This window comes from Temnothorax americanus, unplaced genomic scaffold (assembly GCF_048541705.1).
Source record: "Temnothorax americanus isolate GAGA-0224 unplaced genomic scaffold, ASM4854170v1 Scaffold139, whole genome shotgun sequence".
Lineage (NCBI taxonomy): Eukaryota > Metazoa > Arthropoda > Insecta > Hymenoptera > Formicidae > Temnothorax > Temnothorax americanus.
Window position 1 is genome coordinate 32,894 of NW_027509274.1, and position 21,524 is coordinate 54,417.

Consider the following 21,524-nt stretch of genomic DNA (forward strand, 5'->3'; position numbering starts at 1 on the left):
ATTCCATGCTGTATGGGATATATTATATTCTATATTTTTATTTTATTATGCATTTCATACATTTTAAATGCCTTCTGCATTCTATATCAAGAGACACGGTAGTGTCTCGCGCCAAGTACACGCGGAGCGAGACCGACCGTGACTCTTTTACGCGACGCGACGGGTTGCGAGTACCCGAGATGTTGAGATCTCGATAACGAGTGAACGGATCAAGTTCTAAGTAGGCTTGATCGATAGCTTGGGGTCCAATTAGGGGGGGGGGGGGGGTTTCTCTCATAATATTCCGCTACGTGCCCTACGAGCGGAGATATTGCGACGCAAAGTCCAAATGTGAAAATTTTTTATTAAGATACTTCTTCTTCTACTTCTAACGCCGACGTCTGATATGATGACGTCATAATCAGAAACGTCACTTTCACTTTTTCGACGCTGGCGACGCAGGTATCGCCAGTTTCGATATCGCGCGCGTATTTCGAAATTAGGTCGATAGACTTATCGGTCAGAAGGAAGATTTCTATTTAGGTAAATTAGGTATATATATAAATAATATATATTGAGTTAACGGAAAAGAAGATTCTCTACGCTTGGCAGAAAATGCCGCTAGGGAATTTTTAAGTCGATTCTTATGAATTAAGTTTGAATTCGATGTCTAGGTATCCCAGGTTGCCGATGACGAGGTCCAGATAGTGCGCTTCATAGTTTTCGGTGTCCAGGTGTAATAACACGTTGAATTCGATGTCTACGTGTCCCAGGTTGCCGATGACGAGGTCCTCATAGTGCGCTCCGTAGTTTTCGGTGTCTACGTGTATTAATACCTTGAATTCGATGTCCACGTGTCCCAGGTTGCTGATGACGAGGTCCAGATAGTGCGCTTCAGAGTTTTCGGTGTCCATGTGTAATCGTACGTTGAATTCGATATCTAGGTGTCCCAGGTTGCCGATGACGAGGTCCACATAGTGCGCTTCGTAGTTTTCGGTGTCCAGGTGTAATAATACGTTGAATGCGATGTCTAAGTGTTCCAGGTTGCCGATGACGAAGTCCACATAGTGCGCTTCATAGTTTTCGGTGTCCAGGTGTAATAACACGTTGAATTCGATGTCTACGTGTCCCAGGTTGCCGATGACGAGGTCCTCATAGTGCGCTCCGTAGTTTTCGGTGTCTACGTGTATTAATACCTTGAATTGGATGTCCACGTGTCCCAGGTTGCTGATGACGGGATCCAGATAGTGCGCTTCAGAGTTTTCGGTGTCCATGTGTAATCGTATGTTGAATTCGATGTCTAGGTGTCCCAGGTTGCCGATGACGAGGTCCACATAGTGCGCTCCGTAGTTTTCGGTGTCTACGAGTATTAATATCTTGAATTCGATGTCCACGTGTCCCAGGTTGCCGATGACGAGATCCTCATAGTGCGCTCCGTAGTTTTCGGTGTCCAGGTGTAATCGTACGTTGAATTCGATGTCTAGGTGTCCCAGGTTGCCGATGACAAGGTCCACATAGTGCGCTCCGTAGTTTTCGGTGTCTACGTGTATTAATACCTTGAATTCGATGTCCACGTGTTCCAGGTTGCCGATGACGAGGTCCACATAGTGCGCTCCGTAGTTTTCGGTGTCTACGAGTATTAATATCTTGAATTCGATGTCCACGTGTCCCAGGTTGCCGATGACGAGGTCCTCATAGTGCGCTCCGTAGTTTTCGGTGTCCAGGTGTAATCGTACGTTGAATTCGATGTCTAGGTGTCCCAGGTTGCCGATGACGAGGTCCACATAGTGCGCTTCGTAGTTTTCGGTGTCCAGGTGTAATAATACGTTGAATGCGATGTCTAAGTGTTCCAGGTTGCCGATGACGATGTCTAGATAGTGAGCTCCGTAGTTTTCGGTGTCTACGTGTATTAATACCTTGAATTTGATGTTTAGGTGTCCCAGGTTGCTGATGACGAGGTCCAGATAGCGCGCTCGGTAGTTTTTGGTGTCTAGGTGTAATAATACCTCAAATTCGATGTCTACGTGTTTCAGGTTGCCGATGACGAGGTCCACATAATGCGCTTCATAGTTTTTGGTGTCTAGGTGTATTAATAACTTTAAATCTGAATGGGTGCGTTCAGCCGATACTCCGCTAGCCTAGCAATTGTGAGCAGTCGCTCGTTTTCGCTCGTTTCCTCTCCTTTTAATTCATTAGGTCAAAAGAGAGGAAACGAGCGAAAACGAGCGTCTGCTCACGATTGCTAGGCTAGAGGAGTATCGGCTGAACGCACCCAATGTAGGACACGTAGATATCGAATTCGAGGTATTAATACATGTAGACACTAAAAACTACGAAGCGCACTATGTGGACCTCGTCATCGGCAACTTGGAACACGTGGCCATCGAATTCAAGGTATTAATACACCTGTACACCGAAAACTATAGAGCGCACTATGTGGACCTCGTCATTAGCAACCTGGGACACCTAGACATTGAATTCAAGCTTGATTCATAAGAATCGACTTAAAATTTCCCTAGCGGCAGAATTAGAATTGTCATGATATAATAAAAATTGCTAAATTAAAATTATGTCTAGACATAATAAAAATTGGACAAAAATTATGTCTAGACATAATAAAAATTGGATGAATTAAAATTATGTCTGACGTAAAAATAATTATCAAAAATATCGATACCTGAAGATATCGGTACATACATATACAGTTGCGAACAACATTCAGTAAGACACGCAAATAAAAATAAATAAAGAATTTTACAGTTAACGACTTATTAACATTAATCATGCTTTATTGCGATTATGTTTTATGTTGAAATTGAAAAATATATACAAGGTGTACAACTAAAAGGGTTACAGATTATTATTTTAAAAAAACTAAGCAAAATATTAAATTGTTGTTTTCTTTAGAAATAATAGTCCGTAACAATTTTAGCTTCATACCTTGTATTATATACTGTTTATAAGATTATAAGATATATTGTTTATAAGATTAAGATGCGTAACACTATAAAATGGCGTGATATCCGTACAAAATTACCTTTTAAAAAAAAAGGTAAAAAAGAGCGCCAAGTACACGCATAGTAGTGTATATGTATTATGTTGTTACCCTGTTATGTTGTTACCTCGAAAAAAACAAAGTGGTAGTATTATACCTCCAAATAGCTTTATCCTGTACATACTGTTTATAAAATGCGTAATATACTACAAAAAGGCGTGATATCCGCACAAAATTACCTTTTTTAAAAAAGGTAAAAAAAGGCGCCAAGTACACGTATAGTAGTGTATATGTTGTTACCTAAAAAAAAATGAAAGTGGTAGTATTATACCTCGAAAAAACTTAAGTAACAAGTGGTAGACTTTTATATCCCGAAAAATCTCGAAAAAATCTAAGCAGTAGTATCTTTATTTCCGAAAAATTATAACTCAAGTGATACACGTCACAAAATTATGTTTCCTTATCAAAAAGAAAAGTCGCGCTTCAAGTGATCTATTACAATTACAAAAAAGAAATGAATATCTCTTTAAATTAGAGCGCCAATTACAGAGAGAACATGTATATTGCCTCAAAAAATAATTGTTGCACTACTTTGAAAAATCTTTACATTGTGTCAATTAGAAAAGAATGTATGATAACAATTTTATAAGATTAAAAAATTTTATTTAAATTTAACAAGGGAATGCAAGATATTTAAATACAAATCGATTAAAGGAAAAGAGGCAGTAAGAGCCGGCGCGGTAAATAGGGCGCAAGTTATATATATTTTTCTTATCGTCAATACATAAAAAATAAAATAAAAAATTCGCGAACGTTTCGACCATTTTTTGTGGTCATCTTCAGCGCAATAAATTAAGAACATGTAAAATTAAAAACTATATTGTAACGCGGTCATTGGGCTATTGTATACTCGCACGTTGCACGTTCCTTTTTCCATGCGGTCATTCCGGTGTGTGTGCGCTACTCCATAGGCAAGCAACCTTGAGTCTCTCCCAAGTTGGAAGGCTAGGAGGACTATGCTGATGCATTTGGTACTTCATTATATGTTGCGCGATACCTGCGTACATACGGAGCGACACACTGATTTACGGTTCACATCGATATAAAACTGAAGTTACTTACAATGAAATCGTGAACGGTATAGCGCACAAAACGGTAAACAACAGACGCAAGTTATCTTGGCATTGTTTCGAGAGATAATACTTGATCGTAGAACGGTACAGCGCACAGATAACGGACGCAAACTGTCTCGACAATGTTTCAAGAGGTAATGACCGATCTAATATGTTTCGCTTGTCTCGAGGTTAAAAGATCGATGTATAAGAATTCGGTAACAAACAAATAGCGGTAATGTCAGTTGAGAGATCGATGTATAAGAATATTCGTTGCAAAACAAATAACGGTGATGTCAGTCAAAGACCTTGTAATACGGTAATATATGTATAATACAAATTCACAATAATATAATAAATAAAGCGTGAAACGAGGGGCTCTCAAATTTTTGGAAGTCCCTCGATTACATCGAGATAGTTTTCGGGTAAATCCTCGGTGTCCGTCTGCATATTCAGACCATAACTTGCGCCCTATTTACCGCGCCGGCTCTTACTGCCTCTTTTCCTTTAATCGATTTAATCACGAGAGCCTTATAATTTTTAATTCTTTAAATACAAAGTTTACATGTGTATTTTTTAATGGTCACAAAGAATTACAGAGGTAACAGTACAAAATACAAATATTTTATTAAAATATTTAATCCAACGAGGGAATACAATTTGTATTTAAATATAAATTTTATATATGTATTTTTCAATAGAATAAAATATTTAATCACAAAGAATTACAAAGGTAACAGTACAAAATAAAAATATTTTATTAAAATACATAAATTTTTCTTGTAAAAAAACTTGGCGCTGTTAGACCTCGAAATTTTAAATAAATAAATAAATTTATTCTATACTTAATTATAAGCCGCATTATCCGCCGTCCGCGTCGTCACGCACACCCATATCTATGGCATGCCGTTTTACTTTTTAATAGCAAACATTTTTAGTATACAAATAAAAACTAATTCTCCAATTTACAATAAAGAGAAAAATGGTTTAGAAACATTATTATTATGTCTAGGCATAAAAATAATTAATTAAAATTATGTCTAGACATAATTTTAATTCGTCAAAGTAAAATTTAACGAAAATTGGATAGCACACCGTTTTACTTTTCAATAGCATAAATAATATTGTACTCGATATAAAAGTTTCGAAAAATAATTGTCTAAGAAAAATTGCGATTTTTATTAATGAATTAAAATTATGTCTAGACATAATAAAAATTGGACGAATTAAAATTATGTGTACACATAATTTTAATTCATTTTTATTATGTCTAGACATAATTTTAATTCATTTTTATTATGTCAAGACATAATTTTAATTCAACCCATTTTTATTATGTCAAGACATAATTTTAATTCATCCAATTAAAATTATGTCATAACATAATAAAAATTGATAAGGCGAGCCGTTTTACTTTTTAATAACATAATAAATATTCCATTCAATACAAAAGATAGAATAATAATTGTCTTAAGAAAAATCGCGATTCTTATTAATGAATTAAAATTATGTCTAGACATAATAAAAATTGGCTGAATTAAAATTATGTGTACACATAATTTTAATTCATTTTTATTATGTCTAGACATAATAAAAATGGGATGAATTAAAATTATGTCTAGACATAATTTTAATTCATGAATAAGATTTGCAATTTTTCTCAGACAATTATTTTTTGAAACGTTTATATCAAGTAAAATATTATTTATGCTACTGAAAAATAAAACGGCGTTTCACAGCGTTTTATAAAGAAATGTAGCATTATTCTTATGTTAAGACATAATTATAATGCATTTTTATTATGTCTTAACATAATTAAATCTTTCACTTTGCAAAATTTTGAAAAATTGAATGCAATTTCGTAGGAACACATTGAAGGCGTGCATTATTTAAAATGTACAGAATAAATCGCATTTTTAAATTTTGTAATTTACATGCTTCCACAATTTAAGCGTGTCAATTTTTATTATGACATCAGTTATTTAAATTTAGAAGCATTTTATTTTTGCGTTACATTATGAAAGTAAATCACTTTATAAAACCATTCTTAGTAAAGGAAAAAATTTATTCACCTTATTTTTATAAAAGACTATTTCCGTATTACCCACTTTTCTTATTTAAAGCTTAAGAAGGTTTAGATAAATAGTATTTCTTTAAAATATTATCATGTTGAGTCAATAATGCGGTAAACTAAATTTATGTTTCGACACAATAATTTACCGAATAAAAATATTCTGTCCAAATATAAAAATAATTTAGAATTTGTATTACGCATCCTGACATTATTTAATTTACTAAATTAAAATTATGCTCAAATACAACGCACAACGTGTATAAAAATAAAACCAGATTTTTATTATAGCAGGACATAATTTTTAATCCTACAATTATTATTATGTCAAGACATAATTAAAATTCAGAATTAAAATTATGTCAAGGCATAATTTTAATTCAACGAATAAAAATTTTATCTAAATACATAAATGTTTAGATGATCAAACTTTGAATTTTAATTATACCCACATAATTTTAATTCATCCAATTTTTATTAGAAAGAATAAAAATTGTATGAATTAAAATTATGTCTTGACATAATAAAAATTGTATGAATTAAAATTATGTCTAGACATAATAAAAATTGGATGAATTAAAATTATGTCTGACATAAAAATAAATCCGCATTTTTATTATGTGTACACATAATTTTAATTCATACAATTTTTATTATGTCTACACATAATTTTAATTCAGCCAATTTTTATTATAATTCCGCATTTTTATTATGTGTACACATAATTTTAATTCATACAATTTTTATTATGTGTACACATAATTTTAATTCATACAATTTTTATTATGTCTAGACATAATAAAAATTGGCTGAATTAAAATTATGTGTACACATGTGCGTTCCAAAACCCATCCAAAAAAAGTGTTGCAACCTTTCCGTGAACGACTGTACACATAATTTTAATTCATTTTTATTATGTCTTGACATAATAAAAATGCGGAATTATTTTTATGTCAGACATAATTTTAATTCATCCAATTTTTATTATGTGTACACATAATTTTAATTCATTTTTATTATGACTTGACATATAATAAAAATGAATTAAAATTATGTCTTGACATAATAAAAATGAATTAAAATTATGTGTACACATAATTTTAATTCAGCCAATTTTTATTATGTCTAGACATAATTTTAATTCTGCCGCTAGGGAATTTTTAAGTCCATTCTTATGAATCAAGCTTGAATTCGATGTCTAGGTATCCCAGGTTGCCGATGACGAAGTCCAGATAGTGCGCTTCATAGTTTTCGGTATCCAGGTGTTATCGTACGTTGAATTCGATGTCTACGTGTCCCAGGTTGCCGATGACGAGGTCCAGATAGCGCGCTCCGTAGTTTTCGGTGTCTAGGTGTATTGATACCTTGAATTCGATGTCCACGTGTCCCAGGTTGCCGATGACGAGGTCCAGATAGCGCGCTCCGTAGTTTTCGGTGTCTAGGTGTATTGATACCTTGAATTCGATGTCCACGTGTCCCAGGTTGCCGATGACGAGGTCCAGATAGCGCGCTCCGTAGTTTTCGGTGTCTAGGTGTATTGATACCTTGAATTCGATGTCCACGTGTCCCAGGTTGCCGATGACGAGGTCCAGATAGCGCGCTCCGTAGTTTTCGGTGTCTAGGTGTATTGATACCTTGAATTCGATGTCCACGTGTCCCAGGTTGCCGATGACGAGGTCCAGATAGCGCGCTCCGTAGTTTTCGGTCTCTAGGTGTATTGATACCTTGAATTCGATGTCCACGTGTCCCAGGTTGCCGATGACGAGGTCCAGATAGCGCGCTCCGTAGTTTTCGGTGTCTAGGTGTATTGATACCTTGAATTCGATGTCCACGTGTCCCAGGTTGCCGATGACGAGGTCCAGATAGCGCGCTCCGTAGTTTTCGGTGTCTAGGTGTATTGATACCTTGAATTCGATGTCCACGTGTCCCAGGTTGCCGATGACGAGGTCCAAATAGCGCGCTCCGTAGTTTTCGGTGTCTAGGTGTATTGATACCTTGAATTCGATGTCCACGTGTCCCAGGTTGCCGATGATGAGGTCCAGATAGCGCGCTCTGTAGTTTTCGGTGTCTACGTGTATTAATACCTTGAATTCGATGTCCACGTGTCCCAGGTTGCCGATGACGAGGTCCAGATAGCGCGCTCCGTAGTTTTCGGTGTCCAAGTGTAATAATACGTTGAATTTGATGTCTAATTTTAATGAGGTTTGTTAATTATTTTGGCTAAAATTTGGGAAAAACGAATTCGTAATTTCGACCGGCCAACATGTCGAATTAACACCTAGACACCGAAAACTACGGAGCGCACTATGTGGACCTCGTCATCGGCAACCTGGGACACGTGGACATCGAATTCAAGGTATCAATACACCTAGACACCAAAAACTACGGAGCGCGCTATCTGGACCTCGTCATCGGCAACCTGGGACACGTGGACATCGAATTCAAGGTATCAATACACCTAGACACCGAAAACTATGGAGCGCGCTATCTGGACCTCGTCATCGACAACCTGGGACACGTGGACATCGAATTCAAGGTATTAATACACGTAGACACCGAAAACTACGGAGCGCGCTATCTGGACCTCGTCATCGGCAACCTGGGACACGTGGACATCGAATTCAAGGTATTAATACACGTAGACACCGAAAACTACGGAGCGCACTATGTGGACCTTGTCATCGGCAACCTGGGACACGTGGACATCGAATTCAAGGTATTAATACACGTAGACACCGAAAACTACGGAGCGCACTATGTGGACCTCGTCATCGGCAACCTGGGACACGTGGACATCGAATTCAAGGTATCAATACACCTAGACACCGAAAACTACGGAGCGCGCTATCTGGACGTCGTCATCGGCAACCTGGGACACGTGGACATCGAATTCAAGGTATCAATACACCTAGACACCGAAAACTACGGAGCGCGCTATCTGGACCTCGTCATCGGCAACCTGGGACACGTAGACATCGAATTCAACGTACGATAACACCTGGATACCGAAAACTATGAAGCGCACTATCTGGACCTCGTCATCGGCAACCTGGGATACCTAGACATCGAATTCAAGCTTGATTCATAAGAATGGACTTAAAAATTCCCTAGCGGCAGAATTAAAATTATGTCTAGACATAATAAAAATTGGCTGAATTAAAATTATGTGTACACAAAATTTTAATTCATTTTTATTATGTCTAGACATAATTTTAATTCGTCAATTTTTATTATGTCTAGACATAATTTTAATTCATTATTAAGAATCGCAATTTTTCTGAAGACAATTATTTTTTGAAACTTTTATATTGAGTATAATTTTATTTATGCTATTAAAAAGTAAAACGGCATGCCATACATATCATTCACTCCCACATCCACGCTGATAATCATTTAATATTACTCCCATCGCATTTTTCTCTGAATTATTTTTATTTACTGTTGTCCTTATTTATTTAAAATTTCGAGGTCTAACAGCGCCAAGTAGTAATAACAAAGTTTTTGGAAATGGTGGACAAACCAGTTTATATTTTTAATGCAAACTTTACCTCGAATTTTTATATTTATTGTCAGTCATCAGAGGATTTTTTTTGCAGATATCTGAAGACTGGCAGAGAATGAATTTTCTCGTGATTGAGTGCATACACGATTCTCTCTATTTATAGATACTAACTTCTTGAATTCTGTTACACACTGAGACTTCACTTTGGAGTATGGCGAACTCTTTGGTAATGAAATTTTTAACAAGGTAAGATTATACAATATAATTGTAATTAAATTATCGTTTGGGAATATTATATATAACATTAACATAATTATTTTTTAAGGTAATTATGAAGAAGAGGGACTTCCTTACCGATTTGACTGAAACTTCACAATTTTGTGTATTTTGGTGCGTAAAACATAAATCTATAAGTTAAACTGTCGCTCTCACTTTTAGGAAAAATTTATTAAATACTGAAATTGACTGTTGCGTGGTTAGGATGTCTGTTATACCGACATGATGTAGACATACATGATCATGCGTAGTGACGTAAAAGTGCATAAAATTACAATAACAGCAACTTCTCATAATAGTCTGGCGCCTTACTTTAATTGTGTGCTATTATTTGACTTTGTTTATATAGACTCTTAATATACCAATTATTTTCTGCTTTAAAAAAAACAAACTCTATTTTTATTATTTTTTTTAACTATAAGTTAAAAAAGATGATAGAAATAAAGTTTATACTTTTTTTAAAACAGAAAATAATTGGTGTATTTTAAAAAGTCTATATAAATACAAAGTATAATAAATACAAAGTCAAATAATAGCACATAATTAAAGGCGCCAGTCTATTATAGGACAGGTTGCCGTTATACTGTATTTATTACTATAATTTCATGCACTTTTACGTTGCATGATCGTATGTGCGTCTACATCATGTTGGTATGACAGACATTCTAACCATGCAGCTATCAACTTTAATACTTAATAACTTTTTTCCTAATTAAGAGCGGCAATTTTAACTTATAGATTCATGTTTTACGCACTAAAATACACAAAATTGTGAAGTTTTAGCCAAATCAGTGAGGAAGCCCCTCTCCTTCATAATTACCTTTTTTAAACCACATTTAAGGGGATCCTGCAGCCGTATGATTTACCGACATTATTGTTTTTAGATGAATCTTTTAATTGGCTTTATAAAATTGCAAAAATCTTTTACAGAATTAAAGTTCGCACAAAAATCTAGGGTGCCAAACGCAATTTTATATCAAAAACATCAAAAAATTAAAAATGTTACTTATTTGGGCACATACACAGCTGTCACCTGACGACAATATTTGCTTAAAACAAAAATTCTGCAGTTTATATATACGTACATAATGTTTATCATCCTCCCTTAGGAAAATATGTAGGAATAATATCGTGTAAGATTCAATGCGTACAAAAAAGATCCATCTAAAAATTATTTTGGTAATGCAAATACGGATGCAGGATGACAAGACGAGCAGCCACAGTAGTTGCCGGATCTTGCGAGAGATGGCGAGCAATCGAACAAAGACAGATGTCATTTCGTTAGACAAAGACAGACAAATATAGGGAAAACAAAATTAGAAAGGTTGACATTATTGACAACGAGGAAGTTCGCCTGTCACTGCAGATCCCCTTAACCGCAATAATTAAATTATTTATAATAATAAGAGAAACACACACACACAGGACCGTTATGATATACAATCAAAAATCAAAAGTCCTACGGTCCTAGCTTAGATCTTTGACAGCTTTATATTAATTTTCATATGTATATATATATATATATATATATATATATATATATATATATATATATATATATATATAGTACATATATGTATACATACATTTTTCCAACTTATTTTACTGAGCGCCGATTATTTGTCGGACTTGAAACACAGTTATTGTTGGAATTAAAACCCTTTCCTCCCCCGGAATTAAATCGACTTGATTTAATTATGTAAAAACTGTAAAGAATTCATTGCGAAAAATATTACCTCAACCAGGATTCGAACCTGGAACATCCCTCATTAATATATTTATATTCAACACATTAATAATTTTTAAAATATAAGTAATTTACCAGAGACCAGAGATTTATTTATTATTGAAAAAATTAATAATTATTTTCCACTAATTATTTATTAATTTTCAAATAAATAGTAATTTATTTTTGAAGAACTATTAATTATTTTAATAATAAATAATTTATTTCTACTAATTACTATTTATACCAATTTGCAAAAAAATTAATTTATTTTAATCTAAATACTAACTTTCACGAACTAAAAATTTTTCTCTGACAAATTACGAATTCTTTAAGTAATCTATAATTCACTTTTACCTAAATATTATTAATTTTTACGTAAATAGTAATTTTTTGTGATTAATTACTAATTTGCTAATTCAATAAAAATTTAATTTGTTGTTATTTCTAAATTTGTGAATAATTAAAAAATAACAAATGAAAATTTCTTTGCCGATTTCTGCTTAACACTACAAAATCCGTGATATTAGTACAAAATTACTTTTTTCAAAAAAAGTAAAAAAAAGGCGTTAAGTACACGCAATGTATTTTGTAAATTCAAAAATCCAACCTAAGTGGTAGCTTTATTTCTCTTTCACAAAATGCGATATTCTTCGAACGTTCTCAGTATCTACATGTGCTGTATGGGTTCTTTAATTTTTTAATTGTGATTAAAATAATTCTTTATAATATTAAAAACAAGTGTGCAAGTAGAAACACTTGCACATTGCTTCCTCATAGTTTTGAAATGTGTAAGTAGAAATTTGCACATTGTTTTCTCATAGTTTTTAGGTGTGCAAGTAGAAACCTGCACATTGCTTCCTTATAGTTTTTAAGTGTCCAAGTAGAAACCTCCATATTGCTTCCTTATAGTTTTTAAGTGTGCAAGTAGAAGTCTTCGCTCACTAAGCTTCTCTATAACGAAACCTGTATTTTATTCGATGTATAATTATTAGTATTTTATTGTTTTGGCTTCCTCATATAGGAAGCTTTATGAGCGAAGGCTTCTACTTGCACACTTAAATACTATAAGGAAGCAATATGGAGGTTTCTACTTAGACACTTAAAAACTATAAGAAAACAATGTGCAGGTTTCTACTTGCACACCTAAAAACTATGAGAAAACAATGTGCAAGTTTCTACTTACACACTTCAAAACTATGAGGAAGCAATGTGCAAGTTTCTACTTGCACACTTGTTTTTATTGTGATAAACTTTATTGCAACTAATATCTGTTATACTAATATCTGTTATTATTATAAAAATAAATTTTGTGAGCGAAGTATTCTATTTGCAACCACAGACATTTTTAATTTGCCGATCATCGCCTAATTCAATACCAACCTTCCTTAAATGATACTCTATCGATTAAAAAAAAAAAAAACAGCCCGATATCTCAATATTTACAGAGGTTAGAGCAACCACAAACATTTTTTTTTTAATTCAAAATTTTTTTAAAAAAGAACCCCTTTACCGATCATCGCCTAATTCAATACCAACCTTCCTTGAATGATACTCTATTGATTTAAAAAAAACAGCCCGATATCTCAATATTTACGGAAGTTAGAGCAACCACGAACATTTCTTAAAAAATTCAAAAATTTTTTTAAAAATGAACCCTTTTACCGATCATCGCCTAATTCAATTCCAACTTTTCTTGAATGATACTCTATCGATTAAAAAAAAAAAACAGCCCAATATCTCAATATTTACGGAAGTTAGAGCAACCACAGACATTTCGAAAAAAAATTCAAAATTTTTTTAAAAAAGAACCCCTTTACCGATCATTTCCAAATTCAATACCAACCTTCCTTGAATGATACTCTATCAATTAAAAAAAAAACAGCTCGATATCTCAATATTTGCGGAAGTTAGAGCAACCACAACATCAAATGTGCACATACATACATACGGACGGGTTTTTTTAGACGATATTTCGACGTTTTACAACAATCTGAACATATTGGCAGAAAAAACTCAAAAACCAATCTCTTTGTTGGTTTTTTTACCCCTATTTCATATATAATTAATTTAAATTTAGTTGACTAGACCCAACTTTATACGCAACTGAAAGTTCATATACGGAATTCACGAAAACAAAGCTTCCTCTATGAGGAAGCAATTGTTAAGAAAAATTAAGAAGCCACTTGGGTTGGAATAGGAAGACCCTTATTGAATAAGAACACAAAGATACCACTTGGGTTTTATTTTTTAAAAGTAGTTGCACAACAATTATTTTTTGAAGCAATATACATATTCTCTTTGCAATTGGCGCAATTTAATTTAAAGATTTCACATCTTTTTTTGAAATACATATCACTTGAGTTGAGTTAAATAACATAATTTTGTGAAAGAGAAATAAAGCTGCCACTTAGGTTGGATTTTTGAATTTACAAAATACATTGCGTGTACTTGGCGTCTTTTTTTACCTTTTTTGATTCTGCAACATACACATCAGTATGCTGTGTTGCCTATCTGTTTACCGACAGGAGCAAGCTTTACTCGACTATAAACAGAATAAGATCAGAATGCAAGTTTGGCGTGGAGTGGCAGAAGGGATATTAGTTTTTACAACTTTGAACACAGTGTATAATTATAATATTTAATAATATAAATGAAATTAATACAGATAACTTTTTTAACCTAGATACAATTTAAGAAACAAAGGGCATAGGGGTATAAGCATGGTGAAATTGCCCCGGGCGAATATTTAATTGCCACTTCGAGGATATGTAGTATCACGTTCTGTCAGATTTAAATTAATACGTCCGTTTTTGGGTCATAATATTTAAGTAATTTACCCGGGATTTGGACCAGGTTGTGCGATTAGTCCAGTCCGAAGAAATAACGAATTTTATATATCTTATAACGAGGATCAGATTTGTTTATAAAATTAAAATTTGGAAAATCTATTTTAAAATCCAAAGGAATTAATTTGTATGGAGTAAAAGTGCAAACTTTATTATTTTGAATTTCAATTTCTAGTTTCTTTAATTTGAGAAATAATGAAAAAGGATCTTGATTAAATTGAATAACTTGTTTAATTTGAAATTTAATCCTTTTTACTTGGGATCTTTTGCCCCCTTTTCTGGGCATGAATATAGGTTAAAGGAAATCCTATTGGCACTTTTTGGGACCAACAGTTAAGGAGAGGAGAACTCCCGTTGCCACACTGTTTGGCAGCGACAAGAATCAGGAAATTTCTGTTGCCACGCTATTTGGCAGCGACAAGAATATCAGGAAAGGATTATCCTGTTGCCACACGTTTTGGCAGCGACAAGAATATCAGGAAGGGAATATCTTATCGCCACATTAATTGGCAGCGACAATTAAGAGTTATGAATAAGGATTTGAAAGTAATTTAATGGGTTTGAAAATTAATTACTTTTATTAAAAAGGGAGATTTCTTTTACAACTTTTGGTTAAATTAGTGTTTAAGAATCTGTCTAAGAACGATATAATCTCCCGACAGGTGTAATAACTTGAACAATTGAGCGACTACTACCAAGTGTCCCCTACAATATTTTATTCCTCTTATTTATACTCAAGTGGCAAGAACCCCCCGCGCGAGCTTCTTACCACTTCTTCGTCTTTTAGTTTTGAAGGAGGAGGAAGGTCTTATCACTAAATATAATTTGATCCCTTGTGAACCGCGGCCTGAGAACTGTCTCCAAGAGAAATCGGATAACTAATCAATATATCGATTAAAATTCCTGGCTATTTTAAAACTAAATTTTGTTCGCACGTAACACCTTCCCCCTTAAGTCATACGTGGTACGTTTGTTACCGCGTATGAATTATTAATAAGAAAAGAAAAATTGGACCAAAAAAAAAAATTACTCATTATATAAATAAATTTTGTTTTATAAGTTTTTTTTTAATGTTTTTATAAAGGAATACACATAAAATGTATAATAAATGTGTAAGCGTTTATAAATTTATAATGTATATATATATATATATATATATATATATAATAACGTAATATAATATAATAATATAATATAATATTGAATATAATGTTTGAAATTGAATATTGATCATAATAAAAAATAGTATAATGTAGTAATGTATAATAATATGTAATAATATATATAATATAATAATATAATATATAATAATATAATATAATATAATATAATATAATATAATATAATATAATATAATATAATATAATATATATAATATATATAATATCGAATATATATAATGTTTAGAATTGAATATTAAACATATAATATTTGAAATTGATATTTATATCATATACTACTCTCTCTCTCTTTTTTTTCCCCCAATATATTTTAATTACTTTTCTTTCGAAATTTTTTAGCTGAAATTCTTTAATTTCGAATTCTGTTTTGTTTCTGACAAATTCTTCAAGACAGTCTCGGCATTGATGAGACGGCCTTAACCACATTAATTCCTTGTTGCAAAAGTAACAATTAACCTTTTTGTTAATATCAATTCTATGCAGGGGTGAGCAAATCGAGTGCCATCCCGTCTCTTCTTGGAAATTCGCAGGTTGAAACTCTCGATTATAACATTCTTCGCACAGTCTCCTTCTCGGATGATTTCGCTCGACATAACAGATCTCATTGTTATTTTCAGTTTTTATGCACTTGCATCTCATAAATATTTTATATGTTCCTTCACTGTAGTCCACTGGTCGGACTCCGTCAATTGGTCCGTAGTATTCGTTCTTCTCCTCCTCGCTTCTGTTATCTATCTTTGGTCCTTTCATTGTCTGCTGATTATTTTAAATTACTATTATTTGTTTTTTTACTAAATTTAAAGAAAAAAAAAATTATTAACAAAGTTTTATTTTATTACCTTTATTCTTTCACTGACTTATAATTTGTACTTTCTTTGATATAGCTTAAGCCGTGTCTGAATTTGGACTGACTTACATTTACGAGCTGTCCCTCGGGCAGCCTTCTTATCTATAGTGTAAACCGATTCTTGTAAACCGAAACCTTAATACCTATTGTTGATTTTTTAAAGAATTTAGAGTTTATTATTTTTATAATCGCGGATATAGGTTTTGAATTTCATTGTGGATAATTGTTTTATTCTTATTATCTTTAATTTCAATCTCAGGAATAGAGCAAGTAATATTGCTTGTATGTTGTTGTGAATGTAATGTATTCGTTTCCGAGTTTTCATTTTCTGTTATTACTTGTGTTAATGTTGTTTCTGGTAACTCCTGCTTCGGAGATGCTTGATCTTTTCCTTCCTGTGTTGTTCCTCTTGCTAAATGTAACAGCAAATTTGTTACTGAGTCCCAAAGTGCTCCAATTAAATATATTGACCATCCATAAATGGTATGAAGTGCATATAGCCGTGTATGACGGTATCCATTATTAATTTTATTGTTCGTATGCAGAAATATAGTCCAATTACTCCTGCACTTGCATTGCCAATAGATAAAAACGTTCCCCAAATTTTCTTCCAAGCGTTTTCCGTTATTTTTTCCAATGAATTTTCATCCAGAAGGTGAGAGAGTGATATTCCTTGTGTTTGTACTGGTTCTCCCTTTACACCGCGCGCCATAGTGTTTAAAATTCCATTTCTTTCTGCTGGGAACATAATTTGTTCTCTTAAATTTTCAAGTTCATTATTAGTATAAATGCCGCCAGCTTGCTGCCAAAGGTCCAGGATCTTTATATTGCCACGTAGGTTTACTGTTCGGTTTTATTATCGCTGGTGATTTACTGTATTCCAAAATCGGTGTTATTCGATACCATCCGTCATTTAAAAGATACATTGTTGGTATTATACGGCTGCATGTAGTCTGTGTTCCTGTTTTAAACAAGATGTGAGTCCTCGGCGCTAAGAAATATGTTTCGTTTCCTTTAAATACTGGTAACTGCTGATAACATTCTTGCGTGTGTCGATATTTAACGTCCACTGGAGTGCATTTAATTATATGTACAGCTTCTCCAGAGATCACTGCCATATATCCGGGTCCTTTCATAATTTGATATGCAAAATCGTCTGGAGCATGGACTGCTAGGGTCAGTGCGTTCTTCATTACTTGTCGTTCCAAATTACAGTGTCGTGTTAATATGTCTGTGTATAAACGGTTCATCTGTGTGCGTATATGTCTTTCCACATAAATAAATTTTGAATTTATGTAAGCAAAAATGTCTAGATTTTCTACTGATATTTGGCGCTTATGCGCAAAAGATTCTCCTTTTTTAATTTCTAGAATTACAAGTTTTGGATGCTCTATTTTAATTAATGTGTATCCACAAAGAAGTTCTTCCCCCGTTTGTGTTAACGCAAAAGTGACGTCTTTAGTTGACAAGGAATAAATTATTTGCAAATTTTTATTTACATCACTAACCATTTTATTAGCTTTGCCTTCATATAAAATATCATAATGATTGAATTTACAATAATCATTGGGTATTGTTTCCCAAAAAGTATATTTTCCTTCGATGTCTATACAATTTCCATCTGAATATTGACAGGTTGTTCCTGTTTTTAAATGTATCTGATTCGTTTCTATATTAGTTATTGCTGGATGTGAATTTAAACTAATAGTTATTATTCCTTGCACAACTACATTTTGCCATGTCCCATAGGGATCTGAATATTGTGTTCCGAAACATTGTCCGTCTGTTGTTACTGATTCTGCAAAAGTGATTGGTCGCGATGTTGTTTGATTTACTTTTAACCCGTTGATTACATTATTAACATTTATAATAAGTATTCCGGTTTTATGCATATTTTTACATTGGTCAACCGTCGTATCAATAATATATTCTGCTTGTGCATTAGTTACAGTCGCTATATGTGAGTGCATTCCGCAGTAATAAATTGTTCTTGAAATCGAAATTTTACATTGAATTACGTAGATTGTGTCAAATTTTGCAAGTTGTAATAATTGAATATTAGTTTCCGCTACATGTGGTTCGATTAACGGTATGTTGCATTCTTCTATTTCCAATAATGAGATAGTCGTCACGTTGAAGTTTGATGTCCCGCAGTCGTACCCGATGATTCCATGTATTGGTTGGAAGTTGAGAAGTAGGGTGATTATTGTGATTATCATCTTCTTCGGAGTCTTCTTCTTCAGCTGTATTAATTACAATTTAAGAAAAAAAAGGTTTATTAATTTTATAAGATTAAAAATGTTGCGCGGTACACCTTTAATCTTATTTAGATTTTACTTTTCTGATTTTATTTGAATGAACAATCTTTGACTTTCCCTTGAAAAGGAGTTTAATATTTCCATTAGGTAAAATATCTGTAATTATATGTGGACCAGAATATTGGTCTCCTAATTTACCTTTCTTTGGTTCATTTAAAAGGAAAACTTGATCATTTATTTGAAAGGTTTGTGGATTAATCTTTTTATCGTAATAATATTTTGATTTTAATTTTGATGCAATCAAGCATTCTCGTGCCAATTCTTGTAAATCATGAATGTTCATTAATGTTATGAATGTTCATTAATTGATATAAATAATCGTCATATGTCTTTTCTTTTCCAATGTCATTAACAATTTCACTGGATGGTTGTCTGGCTGTTTTTCCAAATACCAACTCATATGGAGTATATCCAGTAGATTCATGAGTGCTTGTATTATATGAAAAAGTAGCATATTCTAGTAAATCATCCCATTCTGTAAATTTATTCACATATTGTTTTAAATATTCAACTAATATTAAATGTGACCTTTCCAAAGCTCCATTTGCTTGTGGATAAAAGGCAGTTGTTCTATATTGTTTAATTTTGAATTGTTTAGTAAATCTTTTCATTAAATTACTCATAAAATTTGTGCCTTGATCAGTCAAAATTATTTTAGGTGCTCCGAAAATGCAAATAAAATATTTCAATAACGCATCAGCTACTTGAACGGCAGTTATTGATTTTAGAGACATAGCTAGAGAAAATTTTGTGAGATGATCTTGGATTGTTAGGATATAAAAATTTCTCTTTGTGGTTTCGGGTAATGGTCCGACTATATCCATTGATATTTTTTCGAATGACGAAAATGGTGTGTCAGTGATTAACATGGGTTGTTTAGTTTTAACTCTAACTAATTTTTTAATTTGACATTGCAAACATTGACTAATATAATTTTGAATGTCAGCTTTAATGTTTCCCCAAAAAAAATTTTGCCTGATTCGATTATAAGTTTTGGTTATTCCTTTATGTCCCCCGATTTTTGATGAATGAGCTTCTTCAATAATATCTTTTCTTTTTTGAATTTCCGGTATTATTACTAACCCATGGCATATTATTAATTTGATTGAAATTCCAAGCAATGTTTTTCGAATTTGATTTAAAATTTCTTCTCATTGAATATTATCTATTTCTTTTGTTTTTGCAACATTTATTATTTTAATTGAATTTTCTTTTACTACTTCTCGTAATTTAAATGTAAGTTCAATTAATGTTTCTCTTCTCATCTTTTCTTTAACATCTTCTTTACAAACCAAAATTAAATAAATTTTATTTCCCCTTCTAATGATTTCAATGTTTCCTGATTTACTTTGTTTAATCTTTGGTATTAAATTTTGATTTTGATGTTGTTTCGATCCTTCGTCACAAGGTTTACCATTTGCAGTTAGGAAATATAAATAATTTTTTCTTCTCATAAATATTTGATCACGACTACTTATTATACTGTGTTTCTGTCCTCGCGTTATTATTTGTTTTTCGGTTCTGTCTAAGGTCTCGTCTGTATTCGTAAGTTTGTTGAATGTTGTGTCTATATCTTCCTCACTGTCGCTGTCTCGCTCTTCTTCACCTCGTTCTACCTCTTCTTTTTCCTCGGAGTCGCTATTGTCAGTAACTTGATCTTCCTGGTCGTCTTTCGAGTTGTCGTCGTTGGTTCTTTCCTCTGCAATTTTCGTGTGGTCCTCGCAATGATTTACATGCGTAGGCTTATTTTGATAATTCTCATAATTTTCATATTCCCCTGTTAAATTATTTAGTATTTCTAAAAGATTAGATAGTATAGTTATTTGTGAATTTAAAGTATTTATATTTTCATTATTGCTAATTAAAGAATTCATAAAAATAACAAAACAAGCTCGTGTATATAAACAATAGGAGGGTATCGGCCAATAACGAGCAAAGACAAATTAGTTATAATTGTCGATTTTTCAAATGTATTGTCAACAATGTTGAAGGGACGTTTCGACACACCGTGCCTTCTTCAGCCTCGTGATATACATTAAAATATATACGCTTCAAACTATTTTTACAATCAAAAATTACCTTAGATATTATGACGTCGCACGAAATTTACAACTACGTATGGATTTATTAATAAGTGGGTCTCTAAGCTGTTGATAGCCTGAGTTATCTCGGTGCGCATTAGTTTGAAGATCTTCATTTTAAATCGAACAGGATCCATGATTTATTCCTCAGTGGACAATGGGAATCAATCGTGTCAGTCAGCGAAGCCAGTACGTCACAATAGGAGTCAAATATATAAAATTCGAACGCGTGTGGACTGTAATGTAATGAAGTGAATTATGTTGTTTGTCAAAAAGTAAAATAGTAATAAAAGTTAACAATTCTACATACTAATTTGTGGAAACACCGAGAGCTATTTTTAAGTATCGTACTGATTCGAATCCTCCGTGCGACTGGGTAACAAGTAACAAACGTCGTGACACAGTCAACCAACCATAACTATCGGTCTATACGCAACTAAGTCCCTATGAATTGTTACTAAGTTCGCTTAAGATACTAAAATATGACTCATCAAGTAATTCAGTATCTTTGTTGGAATTAATGCCGTTTTTTTGTTCTTTTATGTGAATCATTTCGGAAATCAGCCGTTTATGATAATTTGTCTCAA

The 21,524-nt window shown here is 32.9% G+C and overlaps 1 pseudogene; it reads right to left on the bottom strand.

Moving 5' to 3' along the window:
• Positions 1-16,036: 16,036 nt before the first annotated feature.
• LOC143894383 (uncharacterized) lies at positions 16,037-18,786 on the bottom strand (annotated as a pseudogene).
• Positions 18,787-21,524: the final 2,738 nt, after the last annotated feature.